General features: G+C 38.9%; 1 pseudogene; it reads right to left on the bottom strand.

Moving 5' to 3' along the window:
• The window catches only part of LOC136387965 (large ribosomal subunit protein eL13-like), a 96,847-nt pseudogene extending 78,387 nt beyond the window's left edge, over nt 1-18,460 (bottom strand).
• Nucleotides 18,461-27,237: the final 8,777 nt, after the last annotated feature.

The raw sequence follows: 27,237 nt of genomic DNA, 5'->3' as shown, positions 1-27,237 counted from the left end.
CAAGACTTTCTGCTTGACTTGTAATCTCTTGAAAGAGTGTATTTCTGAAAAAAATACAAACAGGATCTGCTTTGACATAAACTCAAAGTCTCTTAAGTAGTGGCAGGCACATCTGGAAATATAATTTAATATTGTTTTATTTTTATTTAATGTACTTGGGCGATATTGGTTAATAAGATTATATAGATTTCAAGTGTACGTTTCTGTGATACACGATCTGCACACTGCATTGTGTGCCCACCATCCAAAGTCAAGTCATCTCTGTCACCAAATATTTTTCCCCCTTCACCCTCTTCTACCCCCACCCCCTTTCCCTTTGGTAACCACCATACTGTTATCCATGTCTATGAGTTTTTGTTTATTTTTCTTATTTGTTCACTTATTGCTTTCAGTTTTATATCCCACATATGAGTGAAATCATGTCGTTCTTAACTTTTTCTGTCTGAGTTACTTAACATTGTTTTAGATTCCTCATCTGTACTTTTGGAGGCCTGTTTAGAAGACTTCTGGAAATCATGAAGATTTATCTTAATTGATTTGAAACTTTTTATGCATTAGAAGGATATAAAATGAGTCAAAAATCCAGAATAGCAGACATAGTTTTTCATTCCAATCACCATTTTCTATTATTGTTATACCTGCTACTCCTTCTTCTAAAGTGCTAACTGTGCAAAAACTAATTAAAATAGTTATTATTATTTTTTTTAGTGAGACAGAGACAGAGACAGAGAGAGGGACAGACAGACAGGAAGGGAGAAAGATGAGAAGCATCACTTTGTCACAGCACCTAAGTTGTTCATTGATTGCTTTCCCGTAGATGCCTTAAGTGGGGGGCTACAGCAGAGCTAGTGACCCCTTGCTCAAGCCAGCGACCTTGGGCTCAAGCCAGCAACCCTGGGTTTCAAGCCAGCAACCTTAGGGCTCAAGTCAGTAACCATGGGGTCATGTCTATGATCCCATGCTCGAGCCAGTGACCCTGTGCTCAAGTTGGTGTGAGCCTGTGCTCAAGCCAGATGTGCCTGTGCTCATGCCAGCAACCTTAGGGTTTTAAACTTGGGTCTTTTGAGTCCTAGGTTGACACTATATCCACTGCACCACCGCCTGCTCAGGAAAAATAGTTACTACTTTTTCAAGCATTTTCTAGTGCCATCAGCTGTGCTCTATGTGAGTGTTTGTGTGTATGTATTTACATACATAGAGTACTCAACTGTACATATAAGTTCTATCATTTATCATCTATCTGTCATCTATGTGATCAGTATCAGTTTGTTAGCTTGACTTAGGAAAGACCATTATCCTTTATTCTGAAATTGTATCATTCACATTTTTCTTGATAATAGTGGAGAGAGAAGATAGTCTTCATCATCATCCTCACCTCATCATTATCATTATAAATTTTAGTCTTACTTGGCTATGAAAAAAAGACATTTTCAATCAATGTAAAATTGGGTATCTTTGTGCTTTGTCTTCACTTTTCTTCTGTTAACCAGCATGGGTCAACATATTGGATTCAGACTATCAGAGATCATACTTTATTTACTAGCTTTTGAAGAATACATAAAAATAGTTTCAAAAGGTGATAGCCAACATATGAAGAAAGCTAATCAAAGAAAGAGACATTGACTATATTTTTCCAGAACTTTTCCTGGACCCTACATGGAATATTATGGTTCTTTACTGTGGTGGGAATTTCATGTGAAAAAAAATTGGAGCTTTAATGACAGGATTTCTAAGACTCTTATTACCAGTCTCCATTTTGGAACAACTGAAAATCAAATGCAACTTCTCAGCATCCAATTCCAGACATCTGTGTAAATGTTGGGTACATTTCTATGTTTGGTCATAGATTAACACACAGCAATAAAATTACTATCAAAAATATTGCAAAGGAAAGCCTTTTATGTAGCGACCTATAAAGTAAATACTTTTAAAAATAAGCATTGTGTTTATTTAAATGCAAGTCTTAATAGGAGCTGTTCTCAGACATTTAACAAAAATCATTCATCTAAACCATAGTTTCATTGTTTGTCTTTCAACCTGCCGTGAAAACCACAGAACTTCTGTACTTGAAACAATTTCCAAACTATGTAATGGCCCAAGTCCCTAAACTCCTTATTCTCTTATGCTAAATCAATTAAATATTATTTTGTTCTTTAGATGAAGAACCTAATTGAGAATGGACAGATGCTTATTGCTTCAGTATATTAGAGCAGAGTCCCCTAAGACTTTATGTTCTTAGGACCCTCCTTACACTCTGAAAAAAATATTGAAGACTGTAGAGAGCTTTCGTTATATGGGTCATATATGTACATATTGGTATTTTCTATCTTAGACATTACCAATACACATATTTATTTATTTTAAAATAATTCATTATAAAACAATAATATATGCATTGTATGTTAACATAAATAACATTTTAAATTAAAATATAGGTATAGTTCCCAAAACAAAAATAAATATTTACTGAGAAAATACCATCATTTTCAATTCATTCAAATCTCTTTAGTGTCTGGCTTAATAGCAGACGGTTGATTTCTCGTATCTGCTTCTGTCCTCAGCCTATTGCACTATATGCTTTTGTCTGCAGTATAGGAATAGGAGTCAGCATCACATCCATGAACTTAGAAGAGGGGAGAATACTTTATTAGCCTTTTCAGATCATTGCAGATATTCTTGTCTGATGTTTTACCAAGCTCTCCTCCTGCTCTATTGTTCTACTGTTCCACTAGTGCTGTAACTGGATCTAAGTATTTTACATATACAATTGAGGGCATTCTTTTTTGCTACTACACCAAAACTTGACAAGTGGGATTTCATCTATTTAAATCCACTGGTCTGTCTTTGAATGAATCCTTTTTATGCGTGCATCATTTTGCAACATCATTCAATGGTCATTTGGAAAATATTAGTTCACTGAGTTAAGCAGCTCTTCTAAATGTTGACTCATTCCATTACGCAGCATGAGAGATTGTGCACCTATAAATATGATAACAGAAAGGTTTTTAAGTTTGGGAAACTATGAAGCTCAGAGTGGTGGATACAACTTTTCTAATTTTCCAATATTTGCTTGTAAGCGGAAATGTTTCATTGACAAAAGACACTGCTGGTTGGTTTTCTTGAGGTGACAGGCTTGCTTCATTCATTTTTAAGAAGATGTCTGCCAGATACCAAAGCCTACATAACCATAGTTTGTCAGACAGTCTCTCAGAGAAAAATAATAATCCATGGGAAAAGAAGTAGTTCCTTCCTCCTACAACTCAATTTCACAAGAGCTTTTTCTTGAGAGACTTACAGTGTCAAGAAGTGTTTATTCATACTACCCATCTTGTCACCCTTAATACTAAACAACATATTCATGGGTTTAGACTTAATAAGATTAATAGTTTTTACTGCTTTATCAAAGACATTATTAAGTGAAATTGGCTTTTTTATATGAGCTTATTTGATTAAGAATATAATGATAATTAGTTTAGTGTTTAGTTGAGAGTTACATTAAGATGCAAGCAGTGTTGCTTGACTAGGTGGTGGCACAATTGATAGAACATTGGACTGGGATGCAGAGAATCCAAATTCAAAACCCCAAGGTTGCCAGCTTGAGTGTAGGGTTATCTGTCTTAAGCGTGGGCTTACCAGCTTGAGCACAGGGTCACTGGCTTGAGCGTGGGATCATAGACATAACCCCATGGTCACTGGCTTGAGCTCAAGTTTACTGGTTTGAAGCCCAAGGTCACTGTCTTGAGCCCAAGGTCACTGCCTTGAGCAAGGGGTCATTTGCTCTGCTGTAGCCCCCTTTGGTCTAGGCACAAATGAGAAAGCATTCAATGAGCAACTAAGGTGCCACAATGAATAATTGATGCTTCTCATCTCTCTCCCTCCCTGTCTGTCTGTCCCTCTCTCCCTCCCTCTGTTTCTGTCTCTCTCACTAGAAAAAATAAAGATGCAAGCCATGTTACTAGAATGTTACTTTTGCACCATCAATGCAAAGATCAACACAACAAATAAGCAAATTGCATCATAGTATTGTGAAAATAATTTGGACTTTCTACTTGAAAAATTCTTGGGAACTCCAGTGGGTTTGCAGACCATACTTTGAGAACCTCTGTATTTGAGGCAGGACTAGATCCAGGATAAATTTTGGAATAGTTAAGGATTGTCTTTGGTGCACAACTCTCTCACTGTATGTGCCCCTCTCCTAACACTCTATTCCCTCTGCTCCATGCCCACCTCCTGCCCCACAGCACTCTTCATGGGCCAAGAGGCACTGAGTTTCGCCAATGGGATCCCTGGGTTGAAGTCCATCTACCTTTGAATCCATTAGTTATCAACTTCCTTCACCCTTTGTATCTTATAGTGATACAACCTTCCAGAAACTATTGAGATATCCTGATATAAGATCCCATGTAAGCATCTTTCTTTTCAACTGCTATATTTGTCACTGATAAAACTTTATATGTTATCTTTACAAAGGTAAACATGTATTAATATATTTTGAAGCTGTAATAAATAAAGGTCCCATATTAATGTTAAAGTATACTTTTTTTCAGAAAGAAAGAAAGAGATAATAAGGGAGAGAGATGAGAAGCATCAACTTGTAATTATGTCACTATAGTTGTTCATTGATTGCTTTTCATGCATGCCTTGATCAGGATGGAGGGGCTCAAGCCAAACCAGTGACCCCTTGCTTAAACCAGCAACCTTGGGCTCAAGACACTGACCTTGGGATCATGGTGACCTCTGAGTTTTGAATGTGGGACCTCAGCCTCCTAGGTCAATGCTCTGTCCAACACACCACCACTGGTCAGGTCAATGCTCTGTCCACCACACCACCACTAGTCAGGTCAATGCTCTGTCTACCACACCACCACTGGTCAGGCATAAAGGACACTTTTTAGTAAGTTAATGGATCTCATATAAATATATAGTAAGCATGAGTCCAAGATTTATTTGCCTTATTAATAAGGGGATCAGCATAAACTTGGTTCAGAGAAGAGAATGTATACACACACACACACACACACACACACACACATATAGTGAATAGAAATGCAAATGCTAAAATAAGGCTTCAAAACTAGACTCCACACTGATTAATTCTCTGCAGTATAATCAAATCTTAACCTCTGGAGTTATATTTTCTACTGGACAAAGTTATTTGCATCTCTACTGAACAAAAATAATTTGTAGCTCATTCAAATTGTATGAGTTAAGATATACCTTCACAAATTCTAGGCCCTAATCTTGACAATTACAAATCAAACACCATTGTTTTTTTAGTGCAAAACTGGATCCTTACATAGGTTTGTTCAGTACTCCCATACAGCCTTGAAAGGGAGTGCAGTGATCTTTTTTCCATATGTACAAGTTTAGATTGTTTGTCTTAAATCAGCAACAACATTGTGGAGAAGGATGCTTGGGGGGCTATCTGCCTATGCTTTTAAAATGCTGCAATACTGTTGAATGTGAAATATTTATGAAATATTTATTGAATACCCACTTTGTGACAAGCATTATATAAAAAGATTTCATGTATAGTTTTACCTTCACAGCAACATATAGCCTGTTTACAGAAGAGGAAACAGTACAGGAGGTTAGTGAATTGCACAAGGTAACACTGTTGGTAAGAAGGAGAGCAAGGTCTGATTTTTAACAACATAGTCCAGTACTCCCTACAATGCTCGGGGCCTACACATGCAAATCCCACTCTTTTGTCTCTGGCAAGCAAGAGGCATTCATTCATTTTATAAGATTACATTTTTTTATGATTTCAAAAGTATTATCAGATCATTATAGAAAATGTGACAAATTAAAAAAAAAAATCAAACTCCCTTAAAATTCCACTACCCAGATACATGCTCAGTTAACATTTTGGTGTTATTCCTCAGAATTCTTATTAAATGAGTAAGTTTATGAATATGTGGTTGCAAATTTACTGTGATGTATAAGGTGAAAGCACCAACTGAATTATAATATAATATTGTGTGGCTAACCATAGTGCATTTGATAGAGCCTCTATCATTGGACCCTTAGAGTTTTCAATATGTAATAGGATAAATAATGTGATCAATATTTCTAAATAAACGAGTCCTTTAGTCTTCCTGTCAACTCAGTAAACAGGTACCATACTATTTGTCTTTCTCAGTTGAGGCAGGTAGGTACTATATACAAGGACACAACTCGTAAGAGACAGAGCTGGGATGAGCCCTTAGAAAACCAGACCTAGATTTTTCACCACTGTGGAGCAGTTTAGATCGTTTTTTTATTCTCCAGCACTGTATTCCATGGGCTCAGACTCAGGGGCCATGGGATGATCTGATATATATTGTAATGCCTACAGGCTCATGTGAAGTTTCATTTGCAGTCATGACTTGTGAGATTGTGTCTTTTCTGCCTCCAGACACATCTCCTTTGCTCTTCTAAGCCACTAAAACATGCCCTGGGAGGTGGTGTTTCACACACATGCATGCCATCTGCCGCCACTCACAATCCACAGGTGTGTTTTATCAGATTATTAATACTTTCACGCACACACAAAGCTTCAGTCTGCCCAATTCTGTACAACTCTCTCCTTGAGTAGGGTTTGTTTGTTTATTCAATCGAAAGAAAAATTATCTTCAGTTTTGACATATACAACATATGGAATTGTACAGCATCACAAGGCAAAACAAGCACTCAAGCACAGCTGTTAACACACCAAACTCTACCAAATGTTCTGGATTTAGGGAGTGTTCAAAACTTCTCCATGCAAATATGATGTGAAAATGTGTTGAACTCACCCGAGAGCTTCTGTGTGTCCCCAGGTGACAAAGAACAGAGATGATCTAATCTTGGACCAAACACATCATTTAATTATGTAAATTAATTTGCTTTCTTGTGCCAAGTGGGTTTTCTCTTTATTATTTATTGCTTTGGAGGTTGTAGTTTCAAACCTCTGTTCTGCTTTCTGAAGTTGTATTTCATAGGCTTTTCTCAATTTGATTCATTCTTGTTAGTTTATTTTTTCAAAGACATTTTCCATAGCATTACTAGGGTTGAGTGCATTATTGAGAAAAGTAAACAATGGCATTTTTGAAAGGAGCTGATTTGACTGCTTTGAAAGAAATACTAAGGTCAATAAGGATCACTTAACAGTCTTGATATACACAACTTTCTGCTTATTAAAAGCACAAAACAAAATTTAAAAAGATCATTATCGATCATGACAAACTATTCTCCCAGCTAACCCTTGATTCAAATGCTCATTATTTTAAAAATGCTCTTCTTGCAGAAGCAATAGATAATTTGACACAATTAGTGGCAAGTTCTGACATCCATCCTCAAGGGACTCATATAATTCCCCAAAGTCTTTTCAGCTGTTTATGCCATTTTATCTCTTTGGCCAAGTGTGAAAAGAAATCTTAGATTTTGCCCCCAGTTTAGGGAGGTGTTTAAGACAGGAAAAAAAGGCACTCATCTATTTCTCAATATGCTTCTGAAACTGCCTGAATCAGTGCAGAGAAGAAATATTTTATGGTTTGTAAGATCAAAAATAGCAAATTCCTAGGGATACTGATGCATTTGTGCTATACACAGAAACTCCATGACCCGGGGTAGAAAAGCTGCTTCCTGGAGGCGCGTGTCAGGACTATCTCTGAGCATCGGTGTGTCCTGGCTTAGTTCACTAAACTGTGGGACGAGTCACGGGCAAGCAGAAGGCCAGGTCTGAGAGCAGCAAGGGGCAGGGCTTCCTCAGGTTTGAATACTCAGGCCTTAGACTTGTGAAGAAAACACTAACAAAACCAAAAAATAAATAAAAGCAACATGAAAGATTCTCCTGGCTATTCTGCATAGAGTTTCACTTGGGCTACACTGATCCTGAGCCCTACAATACTAGAACAGATAGCAAACCTTGATCACATTTTTGTACCCAGGGAACTCAAAGGGTTAAAAGGAGGTTGGAGAGGGGAGATCATTCATTCCTGTGGGAGCATCTGCTCCCAAATAGTAAAAACATGCTTGATATACTGTATCCCAAGTCTCACCACCAGTTTATGGTTCAATTCTCCATCTTGTCATGATCATAAGCAAACATGTTTCCCTCAAGATGCAGAGCCCCTGCCCTGCCTCCGAGTCAGAGATTGGCATTATGTGGCAGGATTTAGGCCCTCGATCATAGGACTAGGAGTGCTATTTTATTTGATACAGAAAAAGAAGAGAAAGTGATGAGGCTTTACCCTTCCCTGGGCCTCTGCACGCCATTGAGCAATGTCTCCTTTCTTTCTCTGGACTATGAGTCAGTGAGTGTCTCTCTTGCAAGCAAGCAGCTGTATGCTTCACGTAGGCAGTAAGTACATCAGGAAACCTGGGGATGAGGCCTAGCTTTGTCACTTTCTAGCTGGGTGGCCTTGATTGGGAAAGTTTGTCCTTTGTAGAATGAGGGATTCAGATGAGACATCCTTGGTCCTTCTTTCTGGACTTAGCATCCTACGCGTCCAGAGTTTCTATCTGCCATTCTCCAATCTGCTAAATCACAAAGGCCACAATTCAGAGAGGCTCCTTGAGACTGAGCTGTGGCTCCACAGGATGCCAGCTGTTGTACCTTCAGCAAGTTACCTGTGCTCTCTCAACCTCAGTTTCCTCATGAAATGGGACCAACCCTCCTACCTCATAGGAGCGGTGTGGATGAAATGAGACCACGTGAGAAGCACTGAAAACAATGCCTGAAACATTTTGAGTGTTAGATAAATGCTAGCTGTTGTTTATTTTTGACGAAATAATATATGTTAAGCAAATAGCACAGTGCCTGATACATAGAAAGGATCTGATAAACATGAATTAGTTTATTAGTATTGTTATCTGCAGGAAGGTAAGGTTTTATTTTTAAACATTTTTGTTACTTCTTTTTAAATTTTATTTATTATGTTAAACATGAATTCAAGTGTCCCACTCAATATAACACCTTCACCCCCTCCCTCCGCCCCTCCCCTGACTCCCACCCCCCTTCCCTCTGGGATTTGCTGTCCTGTTATCTATATCTCTGTGTTATGCATAGATAATTTCACTAATCCCTTCACCTTCTCTGATCCCACCCCCTCATCCCCCTTCCCTCTGACAGCTGTCCCTCTGCTCCCTGTGACCCTGCCTCTGCCTCTATTCTGTTCCGCAGCTCACCTTGTTCATTAGATTCCACATATAAGTGAGATCATATGATATTTGTTTTTCTCTGCCTGGCTTATTTCACTTAGCATAATAAATATTTTGAAACTCTTCAAACATGTATTTGGTTTGAAGAAAGTGATTTCCCTTCATCCCTCTGGAGGGATCTGAATGTGAAGGGGTTTCTGCTACCTGCTCTGGTCTTAGTAGAGAGAATGTGCTGACTTCCAAATGAAATGCTCTGATACAATCATTTGGTGTCCATACCTGGACATAGTGTACAGTGTTCTTCCTCTGCTATTTTTCTTCCCAACCTCCCCCCCCCCCTTTGCAGCCTCATGCAGTAAGTAAAAAGAGGCTCAGATCACTGCAATATGAAGATAACCTCCTGCAGCTGTGGATGGCTGTATCAGTGTGGTCCATGCCTTCATGGGGTTGCTGCTCACATGAATACAAGAGCCAACAGTTCATCACTACATACCTATTGAAATAGCTAGTAGGAGAAGTTAAGCAGAGGCATGGGCAACTAGAAGACATATTATACACAGATAGAGACATAACTTGTATATGAGTCAGTTTTGGCTTCCATAACAAAACAGCACAGATTTGGTGGTTTAAACAACAGAATTCTTTTCTTTCACAGTTCTGGAGGCTGGAATTCTAAGACCAAGGTGCTGACAGGGTTGGTTTCCGGTTGGGACTCTCGTCGTGGTTTGTAGACAGCTGCCTTCTCACTGTGTCCTCACATGGCCTTTCCTGTGTGCGTCCACAGAGAAAATTCTGGTGTCTCTTCCTCTTTTTATAAAGACAACAGTCTTATCAAATTAAGATCCCACCTTTATGACAACATTTAACCTTAATTACCTCCCGAAAAGCCCTAAATACACTCTAATGGGGACTAGAACCTCAATATAGAAATGTTGAGGGGATGCAATTCAGTCCATAATATGTACATATAGAGAGTAATAGGTTTAAAAAAAGTAGCCATTTGAAGCAGATTTGGCTCCTGTGTTCTGTGCTTTTGCAATCTTATAATTTAGTGGAAACAGGCAAAGTTTATGTTTAACCTTCCTTAAAGAGGTCTGCTATGAATCTTCTTCTTTTTTTTTTTTCCTGAAGTGAGAAGTGGGGAGGCAGAGAGACAGACTCCTGCATGTGCCCAACTGGGATCCATCTGGCATGCCTACTAGGGGGTGATGCTCTGCCCATCTGGGACATTACTTCATTGCAACCAGAGCCATTCTAGTGCTTGAGGTCGAGGCCATACAGCCATCCTCAGCACCTGGGACAACTTTGCTCTAATAGAGCCTTGGCTGCGAGAGGGGATGAAACAGATAGAAAGAAAGGAGGGGGAAAGGGTGGAGAAACAGATGGGCACTTCTCCTGTGTGCCCAGGCCAGGAATCACACCTGGGACTTCCACACACCAGGCTGACGCTCTACCACTGAGCCAACTGGCCAGGGCCTGCTGTGAGTCTTCTGTTCAGTCATTTCCTAAGTACCTACCTTCCTTGTAGTTTTGAAAACTTGCTTATATTATTTATTTGTTATTATTCAATTAATAATAGACTTTGGACTCTGTCTAGTCTATTCCCTAGGCTCTGTGATTACCCCAGCTTTATGCCTTGGCCTTGATTGCTCACTGCCCAACACAGTACATGGTGCATAGGAAGTGACCCAGTTACACAGCCTTCTTACTTGAACACCAAGTATATTCTTGCCTCAGGGCCATTGCCCTTGAAATTCCTCAGCTTAGAATACTCTTCCCTAGATATTTGTAGGGCTGACATACTTCTAACAAATCTCTACTCAACTGTTACCTCTGAGGCTTTTCCTAGCCGTACTATTAGAAATCATTCTATTTACTTCCCCACTATATGTTTCCTTATAAAACTTTTCAATAACTTACCTTGTCTAGTTAGCTTCATTATTGTATGTCTCCTGCTTTAGAAATTGGGCTTCAAGAGAACAGGACATGACTTATTTTGTTCACTACTGTTTTGCTCTGTTCACTGAGCACTGAATTTGGAACATAGGGCATTCATCATAAAATAAATGTTAAACAATCATTGATTAAATGAAAAAGTGAATTTTTTTAATAAAGTTTAGTTCTTGCAGAAATGAGAATATCCATTAGTGCAAACAGAAAATACATGAACTCTTCTCCCAGGAACATGCCTTGACTCTGTCTACACATCCTTGAGGTCTCCCAGAGACTTTACTTAATTTCTGAAGTTGGGAACAGCTGTCCCTTTTGTGCACTTTCCTATTATAATAAATTTTACTTTGGTAACTGAATCAAACTTCTCTCAATTTTGGGGGGAGGGTCTTTCGAGCCATAATCAGCTCAAATAATGTATTTGTCTAGCCTAAATTCAAGTTCCTGTGGGACCATTCTCTGTCACCTTTAGAACCATTTATAAAGGTGAGCCCCCCCTCCTATTTCCTGTTTTACAAGGCTCCATGTAAAAGCAAGACATTGGAGACACCAGTATACTTTACTTATTGGAGTAAGCTGTGGGGATCTTCCAATGGGAAAGGATTATGTTGACTAACTTGAATTAAAAAATTGAAATTAAATTTGTAATAAAAAAGATAAAATTATTCCTAATTGGGTCCTTTTTCTGGGTATACATTAAGAAATTTATGCCAAATTTCTCATTTAACACTTAACCCTTAAAATAAATGTTATTATTAATTATTATTAGCCTCCACAAGAGAAAATTGATGTTCAGAGAGAATAAGTGGCTCACCCATGATCATAGGCCAATGACAGAGCCTGTACTCTCCTCTAAGTCTCTCTGACTCCCAAACATATCTTTCTTTTTTTTTTTTTTTTTTTGATTTTTATTATATATATAATTTTATTTTTTTAATGGGGTGACATCAATAAATCAGGATACATATATTCAAAGATAACAATTCCAGGTTATCTTGTCGTTCAATTATGTTGCATACCCACCACCCAAAGTCAGATTGTCCTCTGTCACCTTCTATCCTGTTTTCTTTGTGCCCCTCCCCACCCCCTATCCCTCTCCCATTCCCCCCTCCCCCCCCGTAACCACCACACTCTTATAAATGTCTCTTAGTTTCACTATTATGTCCCACCTACGTATGGAATAATACAGTTCCTGTTTTTTTCTGATTTACTTATTTCGCTTCGTATCATGTTATCAAGATCCCACCATTTTGCTGTAAATGTTCCGATGTCATCATTTCTTATGGCTGAGTAGTGTTCCATAGTGTATATGTGCCACATCTTCTTTATCCAGTCATCTATTGATGGGCTTTTTGGTTGTTTCCATGTCCTGGCCACTGTGAACAATGCTGCAATAAACATGGGGCTGCATGTGTCTTTACGTATCAATGTTTCTGAGTTTCCAAACATATCTTTCTTATCAATGCTACTCAAAGTATTGGCTCCTTGGTATGCTCTTTATCATGTAATACCTAATAGAAGTTATTTTATTCAATAAAGCCTTGGAGAAGCAGAGTAGTTAGACTTTAAGAGGATATAAAGAGCCAAGAGTAGATTTAGAGTCCCTAGTAACCTCTGGATCTTCTGCCTGACCTCCTCAATTGAGGCACAGTCCAAGAGGATTAGAGCTGGAAATTGTGTTTTAAAGTCATCTTGTTCAGTGCTCCATTGTGGGGAATGATGGAACTGAGTTTTGAGCAAATTGTATGACTTTCTGCAGGCCATCCAGGTAAGTTGTGGCAGAGCTAGTCCAGGGTGTTTACTTCTCTGGAAAGACAAATAGGAAAAAAAAATAAAGAAAGAAAGGAATGTGTTGATAAGGTGAAATGAATAGAATTTAAAATAGTTCTTAAGGTGAGTTTAAAAATATACAAAGAAGCTTAATTAGAACTACTCTGGGAGTTAGATGCTTATGGCATAATTTACTAGGAACAGATGTATATATTTTAACTTCAGTCCGTGTGCTTGATAATTTTTTCAAGCCATTAAAAAGATTTATCTGATCATGATGTGTGTTAAGGTAGTTTATGAGCTTGTGATAAAAGTGATGAGGTTGTGTTAAAGAATGATGTGTAGATGTGGTTGGTTAGTCTTGTTGAATCAATAGTAAATACTTGGATCATGCCATGATATAATTTATTTCACATGTTCATTGGAGAAATTTACTATCTGCCTAATTAGTGAACTCAGCTAATACCAGGTTTGAAATGAAGAGAAAAATCAGTGTCTTACATATGCTACTTCATTAAACTTAATAGAATTACTAAGCCAAACATGGAACCAGCTCAGGGTTGGTCCCTAAGGAATAGTATTTCCTTGTCTGAATTGGAAATAATACAGATACAGATTCTTATATCTATATTAGTAGGGGTGTAGATATACAAATCAAACTAAACCAAAAAGGAAATCTAAAAAAAACCAAACACACACATCAATAGGAAAAATAATATAAAATCTAAATATTTAGCCCCATGATGATGTCAATGAACCTGAATGACAGTGAGGAAGATATCCCATCAGCTGACTATAAAGTTTGTCTAAAAGAGTAAACATTGCTTTTTTGGAAATCCTTAAATTCACAACAGACTAAAATTACAGTGAATTTTCTCTTTCAGTATCTACATTGCTGAGTAATGGGTGATTCACCTATTAAACAAAATATCTTAATCTGGTAAATTTATTTCAGGCTCTTTATTTAATGTCCTGGAGTCTATTGGCTGTGCTAGCAATGAAGAATGCAGTCCAGATTATTTCTATGTATTTACACTACACATGTTTGCATCTCTTCACTGGGAGGGGTCAAAAGATGCTTGTTCTGTCTTCCTCATCCTTTCTGTAGCAACTGAGGAGTTTCTTAACTTCGTTGCCTGTAGTTTCCTTAGTTATAAAATGCAGATAATGATCTCAGTGGCATTGCGGAAAAGAACAAAGATAAAAATGATAAGTGTAGCTTATTGAGCATCTTCCATGGGCCGATGCCTAAGTGAGGGACGTTAAGTGTGTTATTTCAGTTAGTAATTACTAAAACTCTGGGCAGTTAGCATTGTTCCCATTTCCTAGGTAGAAAAAATAAAGGCTAATTTCAAAGAGATTAATTATTTGCTGAAGGTCATTTGTCAGAATCAAGATTAGAATCCAGGTTTCTTTGATTCCAAAGTAAATATTCTTAACCACTATTCTAGAGTATGCTGTCTCAGATTATATATATATTTTTATATATTTTATAAAAAACAAATAATAGAAGGGGAAGTTATGGAATACTTTCAATATACTCAACATTATGGAAGGTGTTTTATAGGTTATTCTATTTAATATTCATAACTCTGGGGATAGATTACCTCATAATTATTATTTACTTACTTTTTCTCTGATTTCATTGCACTTCTTTACTTTGTTGAGAAGCCAAATCACTGATAAAAAGCATTCTGGGTCTGTAATATGAAATTACAGTATTAGAAAATTAAAATAGCCTCATTTGCTATGAAAACTAGGTTATGAAAGAGAGTGATAGTTCTTTATGATATTCCTGTTGAAAGTTTACTCGAGGGCCTTGAGGATTTTCTTGGGATAAGCTGGAAAAGAGCAGGCGGGGAGGAAATGATCAGGTTCAATATGACTTTTCACAATGGTAAAAGTGATAATTGTAGATACATGCCTGATATTTATTTTTTATTTTTTATTTATTTATTTTTTTGTATTTTTCTGAAGCTGGAAACGGGGAGGCAGTCAGATAGACTCCCGCATGCACCCGACCGGGATCCACCCGGCACGCCCACCAGGGGGCGATGCTCTGCCCATCCGGGGTGTCGCTCTGTCGCGACCAGAGCCACTCTAGCACCTGGGGCAGAGGCCAAGGAGCCATCCCCAGCGCCCGGGCCATCTTTTTGCTCCAATGGAGCCTCGGCTGCGGGAGGGGAAGAGAGAGACAGAGAGGAAGGAGGGGGGGTGGAGAAGCAGATGGGCGCCTCTCCTGTGTGCCCTGGCCGGGAATCAAACCCGGGACTTCCGCATGCCAGGCCGACGCTCTACCACTGAGCCAACCGGCCAGGGCCAAGATACATGCCTGATATATTTGTTTAATAAACCTGAAGTCAGAGTTATGAAGAACACTGAATATGCTCTTATTTTATTTGGAAATATGAATTTGCAAATTAAAAAAATTCTCAAAGATATTTTATACATACACATACACACACACACACACATATATTGTATGGCATTTTGGGAGGATATCTTATTTATATAGTAGGTTTTATAATTACTTCTGAGACATATAAGTGTACTAAACAGAAAAACATTTTTAACAGGACAAAAATTGTATCAATAGGACAATGTTACAGGTCTCTTTTAAAGTAGTGCAGAAGTTTTGATATGTGATAAAAAGTATAGGATGGTTTCCAAAAGATATAAAACACTTTTTACCTCAAAATACAAACTATTTCTTTGCCTAAAATATTCATAAAAATATAAATATCAATTAATTTTCTATTTCTCAAGTCTCGTAAATATTTACAAATGGGCGTGTGCACGTGTGTACATATGCAGGGAAATGTTTCCATATATTAATTCTTATTTTGCCTAGATTCTTCTAGATTTCCCTTGTCATGTTAACTTTTCCTTGAGAGAAATTGTTCATTCTAACTGACTTTGGCCAAACTGGCAAAGGTCTTTGATAAGAGCTCAGTTGGTGCCAACTTTCAAGGCATTTTCTCAACTTGTGGAAGACTGAAACCGTCGACAAGCAATATTTCCAAACAGACGGCCTTTCTGAATGCTTCTCTGTGTACACTGGGTTGCTGGCCTTTTGAGGCCCCTATTGTGCAAGCACCGCCTTCCTTACTTCCAGTGTCCTTACAGCTCACCGGCAGCCTCTCTCAGCTGCCCCTTCCTGCTCCCAGGCTTTCTCAGAGCTTGTTGCTTGCCTGTTTGCACGTCAGGCCTCTCCAGTGGTTGCTCCCTTTCTGGCGTGACTCTCCTGTGGTTGGTTCTGGGAACCCTGAACCCTTGTGTAGTTCTTAGTAGGCTCTGCCATCTGTGTTCTCTGAGTGCATTTTTAGCAAGGAGCCCACTGTGTGCCAAGGAGGCTGAGACCCATCCTATGAAACCTGCAGAGATTTTCACTTGAAATCATCAAGCGCACCTTCAGGACCCTCATTAATACACCTGGCTCTGGCTGATCCAGGCAGCCCTATTAGAGACGCAGAAGAGCTGGTCTGCAGAAGGACCAGCAGTTGCAGTTGCCAGTGTGCAGCCAAGCTGCGTAACCTGAGAATGAATACTTCTTTTAAGGGCTAATAGGAGAGCTGACCAATACATAGCTCTGAATCAATGTGACCAACAGCATGAACACTAGAAAAGAATGAAAGGCCCCAGTTGCACTTGGCTGAAATACATAAGGTCTCTGTAGCAAATACTTGGTTTCCATTTAAACTTTTCCAATATTGAGTTAAAAAAACAAAAACAAAGGCTCAAAATGTTTTCAGGATTTATAGCTCATATGTAATAAATTATTGTGAACAAGAGTGGGTTTTGTTGAACATATTTTGTGACTGTGCATTTTGGGTCAGCTTTCACAAAATGAAGAATACACTAATTTTGTAATGTTTATGTAAAAAAGTTTTCAGGTGGAGGACTAATTCCAAATGGAAATAAAAATATGGGGAGAAAAGTGATATATTAACTAGTCTGTAGAAATATAATTCTGGAACTCCCCTTTATATTATTTATTGATTGATTTTAGAGAGACAGAGAGAGGAAGGGACAGAGAGAGACAGAGAGAGAAAGAGAAGCATTTATTTGTTGTTCCACTTAATTGTGTATTCATTGGTTGCATCCCATATGTGCTTGGACTGGGAATCAAACTGATTGAACTAAACTGCCAGGGCCTGGAACTTTCTATTTTACTTAAGTTTATAAAAATTTGCTCTGGGGAATGCATCAATAATGTTACAGTATAGAATCCTCAGTCTTCGTGGATTCCTGGTTCTTTGTTATGTAACGTGGGACCTCAGGGCCTCCTACATGAACACCTCTTCCTTCATCTCCTAACTCCCCAGCAAAGCCACAGGCTTCAGAGTGGTGTGAATTACTACTGCCTGTTGTGCAAAATTGATGGCAGAAATGTGAACAGTGAGTAGAAAGGGTCTCTTAAGAAAAGAATAGCCTGACCAGGAGGTGGTGCAGTGGATAGAGTGTCGGACTGGGATGCGGAGGACCCAGGTTCGAGACTCTGAAGTCACCAGCTTGAGTGTGGGCTCATCTGGTTTGAGCAAAAGCTCACCAGCTTGGACCCAAGTTCGCTGGTCTGCTGTAGCCCCCCAGTCAAGGCACATATGAGAAAGCAATCAATGAACAACTAAAGTGTCGCAAAGAAAAACTGTTAATTGATGCTTCTCATCTCTCTCCGTTCCTGTCTGTCTGTTCCTATCTATCCCTCTCTCTGACTCTCTGTCTCTGTAAAAAAAAAAAAAAAAGAATAGATGGTAGAGAGAGAGGTGTGAGAAGAAAGCTCATCCTAGAGAAGGAGCTTTTACAAAAGGATACCAACATCACAGGCCTGAATAAACCAACAAACATGCCCGGGTCCCAGGATGCTGTGTTAGAATGCGCCGAAGAGTGAGGGAGGCCGACAGCTGCGCGCACAGAAGGGGACAAGCGAGGTGGGCGTGGGGGCCTGAGTATCTGTGTGCCTGCTTACGCTCGCTCACATGGGGAGATGACAGCTGTGGTAGAAAGCAGCGTTAAACGCGGAGAACACTAACACGCTGTGCTCTGAGCTTTAATTACTGCTTTAGTATGTTTGAGTGATCCCTTGCCAGGGGAATAACTGCCAATAAAAATCTGGTATCAGATATGACATAGGAAAAGAGAATTCATTTTTATAAATATTACTTTAACCATGGTGGGCTCTGGAGTTCAAGGTTAATTTAAATCCTCTCTGTACCCCGAGGGGCTCCTCCTGTGTAAGACCCACCTCGCAGGGTTTCTGTGAGGATTAGATGTGACCCTGAAGGCTAGGCTAGGCCCTGGACATACCCGATGCCTATTCAAGGTTTATCTCCTGTTTATAATTCTCTTTTTAACATAGTATTTGTTGGTTTTATAAAAGTTCCTGTTGACTTAGTTTTGAGCATCCTTCCAGAGTAGAGGGTGAGGAATTACCACAAGAGAGTGGTTGTGTTACCCACACGTTCTGGTTTTCAGAAAAGGTTACAGACAAAAAGGGATTTGCTTGTGTACCTTCTCTGACTTTGTCCTGCAGGTTACCCGCTATGGGCCTTATTCCTCGACAACCTGAGCAGGCGCTTGTCAGACGCCCTCTTTGGTCGAGGGCCCATAGCTTACACATGTTGAGCCACCAGGTCATTTGAAATAAAATCTTTAGAATCCAAATTGATCAATCACCTCCAAAAGCTTTTCTAGAGTTTTGTCTAACTTCTATTGATCCTGTTTTTTTCAAAATTTACAGGTTAAGATCCTTATTTTTTTTCATTATATTTTTCCCATATTTTTCATTATAGTCTGAACTGTCATTCTTGCCCCGCCCCTTTATAGTTACACTTTTTGGAATTTCTTTGGTTGAGCTGCTGGTGCTTACCCTCTTCCATGAGGTAAAAATATGGCAGAGCCTGACCTGCGGTGGCGCAGTGGGTAAAAGTGTCGACCTGGAACACTGAGGTCACCGGTTCAATACCCCGGGCTTTCTTGGTCAAGGCACATATGAGAGTTGATGCTTTCTGCTCCTCCCTTCTGTCTCTCTCTGTCTCCTCTGTCTAAAATGAATAAATAAAATCTAAAAAAAATATATTAAAAAAAAATATGGCAGATACTGCTAACCTGCTCTAATAAATGAAGTTATTCCTTGAATAAATGCCTAAATGCAGTATAAAATTGAACATTTCCTACCAATTGTTGAGGGTATGTTTCATTACTCTTTGCAGTTATCATTTGGTAGCCTCTGGGAATATTTAAAAGAAGATTCTCATCAGCCTTGATGGATGCTCGTATTTGGCCAGATCTACGACTTTAGAACAAAGTAGGGGAATGACTCAATTATTCCTGTTCATACCTGAGTTATCTGTGTGATTGGGACAGGGAAGTGTGGGCAAAGAATGCTTCCTATTGCTATTTTTAAGCCCTGCTCCTGCTGCGTTGTTCTTATGTTTCACTGGTGCTGTCACTGGCTTTAAATATTTTACATATCATAATTAATGATTTGGATGCACCCTGAGGCTTTCTTAGCAAATGGCACAATTTTGCAAATTGAATAGCAAATAATTACATAGGTGATATCATTTGTGAATAAGAAATGAACAGTTACATTGATGTGTCTTCAGGTTTGTGTATTTTAAGTGTGTTTTTAATTTATTAGTTATGAGAGGGCTATTATTGTCAAAAGCTCAGGTATGTGTGGGAAGGAAATTAACATTAATAGGATCATAATTGATCTTTAATGGTCTACTTAATCTCAAGAGTGCTTAATAGTAAAAGGGAAGCACATCTAACTTGATTTTCTCATGCAAGCAGGAATCTGTGGTCTTCGGGGGGATTTCCCCCCATTTTTGAATAGAAGCTGGAATCCTGTCTCTTAAAAACAGAACACAATAAATCTCAAACACTGGACTTCAGACAAACTATATAGTACTGGGCTTACATGCCAGGCATTATATAATTATAATTAGTTGATGTTTTCAGTTTTAGTGAACTTACCTGTTTACTAAGTAATGGATTACTTTTATTTAAAGTTAGAAATCTTCCTTCAAAAGGAAAACCTACTTTAATACCCAACCTAAAAACGCCTTTCCATAACCAAAGACAACTTGGCTATAAATAGGCAACCATGATGTTACTGTAGCAGAGAAGATTTCATTCCATTAGAAACTTCACTCAGAAATGTAGAGGCCTACTTAATAATGAATGAATGTGATTTAAGGCCGCTTTATACGGATGACACTTTGCCTATAAATATTACAGAGACGTTTAAACTTTTATCTTCCGTAATTCTAATGAATGAATTTCCCTGACCCTTACTGAAAATTATACCTGTAAAGTCTGCAATTTACTGATGATTGCTTAGGCTATTAAAGAGACTTGGGTTTCAAAACATTTTCATTTCATTCAGAGGTGCCTGTAATGCCTTTGGAACCCAGAGTTTAAAGAAGCCAGGTTGGATGTGCTTCTAACATTAATCACTGGCAGAATGTTAGTCTCTTCAAAAACTAACTTCATTAACACATTAAAATCCCACCTAATGTAGAAATATGGGGGCCTGCATGAAGCCACTTTTTCCTGTGGTTGGTGTGCTAGGGAAATCTTTTTAAAGGGAGAATGGTGCTGCTGTTATAATTTGACAGAGTCTGCCCAACCCACTTTCATTTGTAATAGGGAGTATTTCTAGTCTTGCTTTCCAGCTTGACCAAGTAGAAAGACTGAAGGACTGGGAGACAGAAGTCTTGCTATAGCTATTTTCAGGGTTAGCAATAAGTACTAAGTACAGCGCTAGTTAAGTCCTAGAGAATACAAGAGAGAATGATGTTACATTTAGCTAGAATTATCAAATTTTCCAGATAACTGTAGCTTCAGTACGCAGTTTACATTTATTGGTTTACTGATTGATTGACTAATTTACCTATCTATCTATTTATTTCATGGAAAACTGTCCAAATTGCTAAACTTATATTATCTGGGTGGAAAGTATATCGAACACATAAAATTCATTCAATCCATCAACCTTTTTTGAGTGTCTATAGTAACTGAATCACTGTGTTAGGTAAAAAAGGTGTGCTGTTTCAAAAAACATATCCCCAAAGTTCATCAGAATAAGAGCATAGAGGTTACTATGGGAAGAGAGGAGGAAAGACAAACTTAAAAAGCTTTCTTGACATAATGTTGGACTGAATTTTAAAAGGTGAGTTCTTTCTTGTTCATGGCAGAGAACAAGTATTCAAAGCAGCTATGTGTAGGGAAGAAAATATAATTTCTCTGATATCATGTGCATACTAGGTTCATCCTTGTTCCTCATTCCCTTCCTAGTTGGAAAGTTTCTTCACATGGTGAATTAGTCACTGTACATTTTATCTCCTCAATGTCACCTGAAGCTCTGTCTCTCTCTCATATCTGCTTTACTGCTCCTGCCTGAGCTCAGATTCTCAATCTCTCTTACCTGGGCTCAGTGATGGGGCTCAGCTGGTTTACATTGGTTCAGCAGAACGAATACCTAACTTTTTGTTTAGTTCGGTGAACCAATTGTTAAAATGGCACTTGTAATCAGGGTTCTCTCTGAGGTGGGCACCTGGGCAGCCACCCAATGTGAAAATCATAAATTTACATCCTTTCCTTACTCTTTTTTTAATGTTCATCTGCACAACAGCATATTTTAAGTGCCGATAGTTATATTCATTCTGTTCACAGGTGAAATAATTTAACTAAACTATGCTTGTAATATTTATTTATTCATTTCTTAAAACTCATTATACCTTTGATGAAATACCACATTTTATTCCCTCATGTTTTTTACTTCAGTAAACAAACAGCTAATGTAAAGAGAAAAAGTGCCAAACCAGAAGGTTACAAGCTATATTGTTTTTTGTCAGGTATTATTTAATATTTTTTATTAATATTTTAAAACTCTTTCTTAACACAATCTAGTTTTGTGTACTTCTTTTATTGTCATTATTGAAGTATTAAATGCATGAGGTAATAAACCACCTTTTGTTATATCTCTTTTTATATTTAAAACAGTCATTAGGGCAGGGAATCAGTTGTCAAAGTATTATTATATTTTTTGGTGACAAGGACAGAGAGAGACAGAGAGAGGGACAGACAGGGCGATACAGACAGGAAGGGAGAGAGATGAGAAGCATCAATTCTTCGTTGCGGCACCTTAGTTGTTCATTGATTGCTTTCTCATATGTGCCTTGACCGGGGCGGGAGGGGGAGGTTAGAGCAGACAGAGTGACTCCTTGCTCAAGCCAGTGACCTTGGGCTCAAGCTAGTGAGCCTTGCTCAAACCAGATGAGCCCGTGCTCAAGCAGGCGACCTTGGGGTTTCGAACCTGGGTCCTCCACATCCCAATCTAATGCTCTATCCACTGTGCTACCACCTGGCCAGGCAGTTGTCAAATTATTTGATTCCTACCACTGCTTGGGTTTTCATAGTAGTCTTCGAGGACCCCAGTCTTGCCTTTCTCCATTCTGTTATCCATATCATTCTCATAATGAGTTTCTGGAAACACAGATCCAAGACACAGTATAATGACGTCCCTCCTCCTATCATAAACCCCCGTCCACTCTCATCCGTTTCCCAGCAAACTGATGTACTGATGTTCTCCAAACATTTCATGCTCTTTTCTTGTCTCCTTGCTTTTCCATGTGGTTTTTTATTATGCTTGGAACATCCTTAATTTTTCATCGTAATCCTAACTTTCAAGATGCATTACCAGTATCTTCTCTTCTTGAAAGCAGTTCATGACTCCCCCTGCTTTAGTTAGTGCCTCCTTCGTTTTCCCATAATACATATTCCTCTCTCCAGTATGTATTACTCAGCATTTGTGTGTGTTTTTCACTAAAGAGTAAGCATCTTGAAGGCAGGAGCTATGTGTCATCTTTTCATATGTGGCTCCTAACATACTATTCTATATGATAGAAATCAGCAATGAATGAATTAGTGAATAAGCTACTTCTCAGGAATACAGTGTGTTCATTGTTGTTTTTTAATTTAATTTATGAGGGTGACACTGGTTAACAAAATTATACAGGTTACAGGCACACAATTCTACAGCACATCTTCAGTACACTAGATTGTGTTCACCACGCCCCCAAGTCAAGTCTCCACCCATCACCATTTATCATCCTTATACCCTCCTACACTTCTCCACCCACCCCAGCAATCTTATATGTACTGGTATCAACATCTTACACAAAATTTAGTTCTCCTATCTTATCTTGTTAATTTTGATGTACTCATTGCCTATGACAGTTTCTAGTACTTAGACTTTGAAACATAAATACTTGCAACCTAAATGAATACAAGAACTTCTATTATGGGTTGAATTGTCCCCCACCCCACTTCAATACTTGTGAACGTGACATTATTTAAAAATAAGGTCATTGCTGATGAACAACTTAAGATGGGGCTGTTATGGTGGTCCCAAATCTAAAATGACTGTGTCTTTATAAAAAGAAAAAATTTGGACACAGAGAGAGACACAGAGGGAGAACTCCACATGAAGATGGGATTTAGGATGCCACAAGCCAGGAAAAGCAGTGATTGCCAGCAAACCAACAGAAGCCAGGAGAGCGGCCTGGAACCAAGCCACCCTCATAGCTGTCAGAGGATCAACCTTGCCAACCCCTAGATCTCAGGTTTCTAGGCTCCTGGTCTGTGAGACAGTAAATTTTTGCTGCTCTCAGCCACTTGTTTTATGGCACATTGTTACAGCGGCCCTAGAAATGATTACACCTCCATACAAGGATGTAAACATTTCACGGCATCCAGGGACTAGTCTGGATCTGCAGGAGGACTGCAGTGGTACCAGTGAAAATTATAAGTATCATGAAAGGCGAAGTGACAAACCTTTTGCCCATGGCTAATGAGACAATCACTATAAGTGTTATATAAAACAAACAAATAAATAAACACAAACCCCATCAATTCTTGTGGTAGGAGTTATGGAAACAGTGCATTTTAAATAGAGAATTAGATTTTCAGAATGACCAGGCATGTGTCTTTTTACAGAATGCTCCTCGGGTGATTTGGGGTTACACCCGAGTCAGTAACTGACTCGCTGCTGCTGCAGGTAGGGTCCCGTGTGGTTCTGCTGCCTCCTTCCCTGGGACCTCTCTTTTCAGTGGGAGTTCTGCTGATGGGCCATTGCAATGGGAGCCTGGCCTCCTGGCTCGCTTCCTCATGAGGCTTTGTCCGTGGATGATAAACTTATGTTTACTTTTACAGTTGTAAACTTTCTCACTTTTTATTTGCCTGTTTTCCCAAACTCATCTCTGGTACTTAGTCTTTATAAAACTTGTAAAGTTTCCTATTATTTTTATTTAAGCAAGCAAGCCTTTTTTCTTCCCTTCTCTTCCCTTCTCTTCCCTTCCCTTCCTTTCCCTTCTTTCCTTTCCCTTCTCTTCTTTTCCCTTCCCTTCCCTTCCCTTCCCTTCCCTTCCCTTCCCTTCCCTTCCCTTCCCTTCCCTTCCCCCTTCCCTTTCCCTTCTCTTCCCTTTCCTTTCTCTTTCCCATTCCAAATCCCTTTCCTCCCCTCTCCTCCCCCCTCCCTCTCCTTCTCTTTCATTCCCTTCCTTTTCCTTCCTTTCTCTCTTCTTCTCTGGGTCTTGCATTCTGTTTCTCTATTTGCCTTTCCATATTGCTCCCTATGTCAGAACAGCTGAATGTAAACAGTGCCAAGGAGACTAGTTAAACCTAGGTCCAGGTTAACTATATATTTATTATCTGATGGAGTCTTTTGGCCTTTTAAATTTGAAGTAAATTGACATCCCCAGAGAATCAGAGAGAAAGAGTATAGTGACTGAATGACTTTCACAATGATTCAAAAAGGAATGATAACTTTCAGAACCAGGGTAATGTATACAGCTTATATGAAGAAATACAAAAGATTCAAGTGTTTGGGATGTTTTTTTTTCCATTAAAAATATCAAAACAAAATGGGATCAGGAGTTTTGAATTTAATATACATAGAATAAAAGAGTGTATAGAACTTCCCTTGCATTTGAAGCAATTAGCTAGAGTACCACCTAAGTGGAAATGGATACATCTGAAAAGAAATCTATATGCTCCTTTGCAGAATGGTATGTTTGAGAGACTTGCTAAGTGCTTACATTAATACATCCTGAAGTACTTTCTAATCAAACATATTATTGCATTACTTTCCACATTGTTGTAAGTTGGAAAGTTTCCTCATGTGTTAGTGGTTTTTAAAATCACATATTAAGTCCTCATTGCAGATCCATTTCATCATCTCCCATTATTCTGAAATGTTATGTTAGTTTTCACTAAGCTTGCGGCTGGCCACTGTTATGCCTCAACATACCAGTCTGTCAGTTTGGAGATGGTGCATCTGCTGTCCAAGCTTTGCAAATCAGGAAGTGCTATTCTCACAATCAGACCAGTGCTTAGTGGTGTATGTGTTGGAGGGGAGAACACTCACAGGGATGACAAATGGAAATATTTTCTCTGTGGAAGCTCAAATTATTTTGGGGAAGCCAAGTTCAAGGCCCGTCCAACATATGTCTATAGTGACTTGTGGCTGAAATTTTACACCTGCTTATATTATACATGAATTGGGCCTGGTATCATGTGAATTGTTGACGGTGAAACTTGAAACCATGTGAATATTATCTGGTTTCAGGTTTAGTTTCCAAAGTGAGGCTTAGACAATAGTTAGAGAGTGTTCATGTGAACCTGGGCAAGTTTGTGTAATTCTCCTGGTTTAAAATCAGGGAAATGTTTGTAGTCCTACCTAGCTTGGCTTAAAATTATGAAGCAAAAAGGATAAAAGATTATAAATGTCTAGCGAAGAATTTAAAAGGATCAGGGTTAAACAAAACACAAGAAGTTAGTAAACCAAAGTATGCCCGAGAACGAAGAGTGCTCCCTCCATCCACAGCATCCCCTTATGCTTGGGCATTTTCTGTTATTACTTCAATCCGTCACCTTCTCTTTGAAACTTTTCTTGACCCCACAGATCAGCCTTCTGTAACTCCATTCTCTATGCTCCCCAAATTGTTAAATTCCTTCTATTTTAAAAGTAAGTACATTTGGGGGGAAATATTTTTTATGTCATGTCCCCCCACTACTACACGCTGACCTCCAGAAAGGCATAAACCTCTGTTTTTATTCATCTTTATAATTCAAGTATAATACAGTGCCTAGCATATAATGGGCAAGAAGCAACATTGATTGCATGAATACATGACAGAATTGGTTGCCTCTGTGTCATCATTTTTGTTTCTCTGTGTTAAGTAGTGAATGTAAGCAGAATGTTGAGCCATTAAAAGGGTGTAGAAATTGGCCCTGACCAGCTGGCTTAGTGGATAGAGTGCAGACCTGGTTTATAGGTGTCCCATTTTGATTCCTGGTCAAGGCACACAGGAGAAGCGACCATCTGCTTTTCTTCCACTCCCTCTCCTCTCTCTCTTCTCTCCCTCTTTCCCTCTTGCAGCCAATGGCTTGAATGGTTCCAGCATTGCCCCCAGGCACTGAGGATATAGCTCATTGGTCTCAGAATTGGCCTCAGGCACTAAAAATAGCTCAGATGAGCGCTGGCCCCAAACAGGGGTTTCTGGGTAGATCCCAGTCTGGATGCATTCAGGAATCTGTCTCACTATCTCCCTTCTTCTCACTTAAAAAAGAGAGAGAGAGAGAGAGAGAGAGTGTGTGTATAAATTACTAAGAAATTGGCTTAGTGTTGGAAATAAGTGCTTGCATCTCCTACTGGGGCTCCAGGACTTGGTATATACAAAGAAGACCTGAGGAGACCAGAACATAAACAAAAGCCAATAGGGTTTAAGGTCAAAGTTTTAAGAGACAGTCTGAGTCCGTGAAGGCTGAAGGAAATCAGAAAGGGAAGTGAGATGTGACATGATGAGCAATGATTGAGCAGGTCATGACCAGCATTGGTTATCTCCACTGAAATAAAGCCAGAATAAATGAAACAAGGATTAAGCTAGATATATTATATATTATATTTTATATATATATATATAAAACTATTATAGCTGTGATGAATTACTATGGGGCATCATAATATTTTCCTGCTTCAAACTTCATCTAATAAAAGTCCACACTGCCATCAAAAGAATGATTTCAAATTCCTGGATTGATTTTACCTTTTCACAGCTTAAAACGCCTCACTGAATATTTGTTACTTCCAGTATTATTTTCAAAATTTGACTGAAAGCAATAATCCCCCAGGACAACTGCAAACAGTAGAAGTTCCTACCCATCTTCTAAATGAGAATCTTAAGTGGTGAGCGCTGGAGATCTATCTTCCTCCCTCCCTCCCTCCCTCCCTCCCTCCCTCCCTCCCTCCCTCCCTCCCTCCCTCCCTCCTTCCTTCCCTCCCTCCCTTCCTTCCCTTTCCTCCCTCCCTCCCTCCCTCCCTCCCTC

The sequence above is a fragment of the Saccopteryx leptura genome, chromosome 1 (genome assembly GCF_036850995.1).
Source record: "Saccopteryx leptura isolate mSacLep1 chromosome 1, mSacLep1_pri_phased_curated, whole genome shotgun sequence".
In the NCBI taxonomy this organism is placed as follows: domain Eukaryota; kingdom Metazoa; phylum Chordata; class Mammalia; order Chiroptera; family Emballonuridae; genus Saccopteryx; species Saccopteryx leptura.
This window is presented reverse-complemented; position numbering and strand designations above follow the sequence as displayed.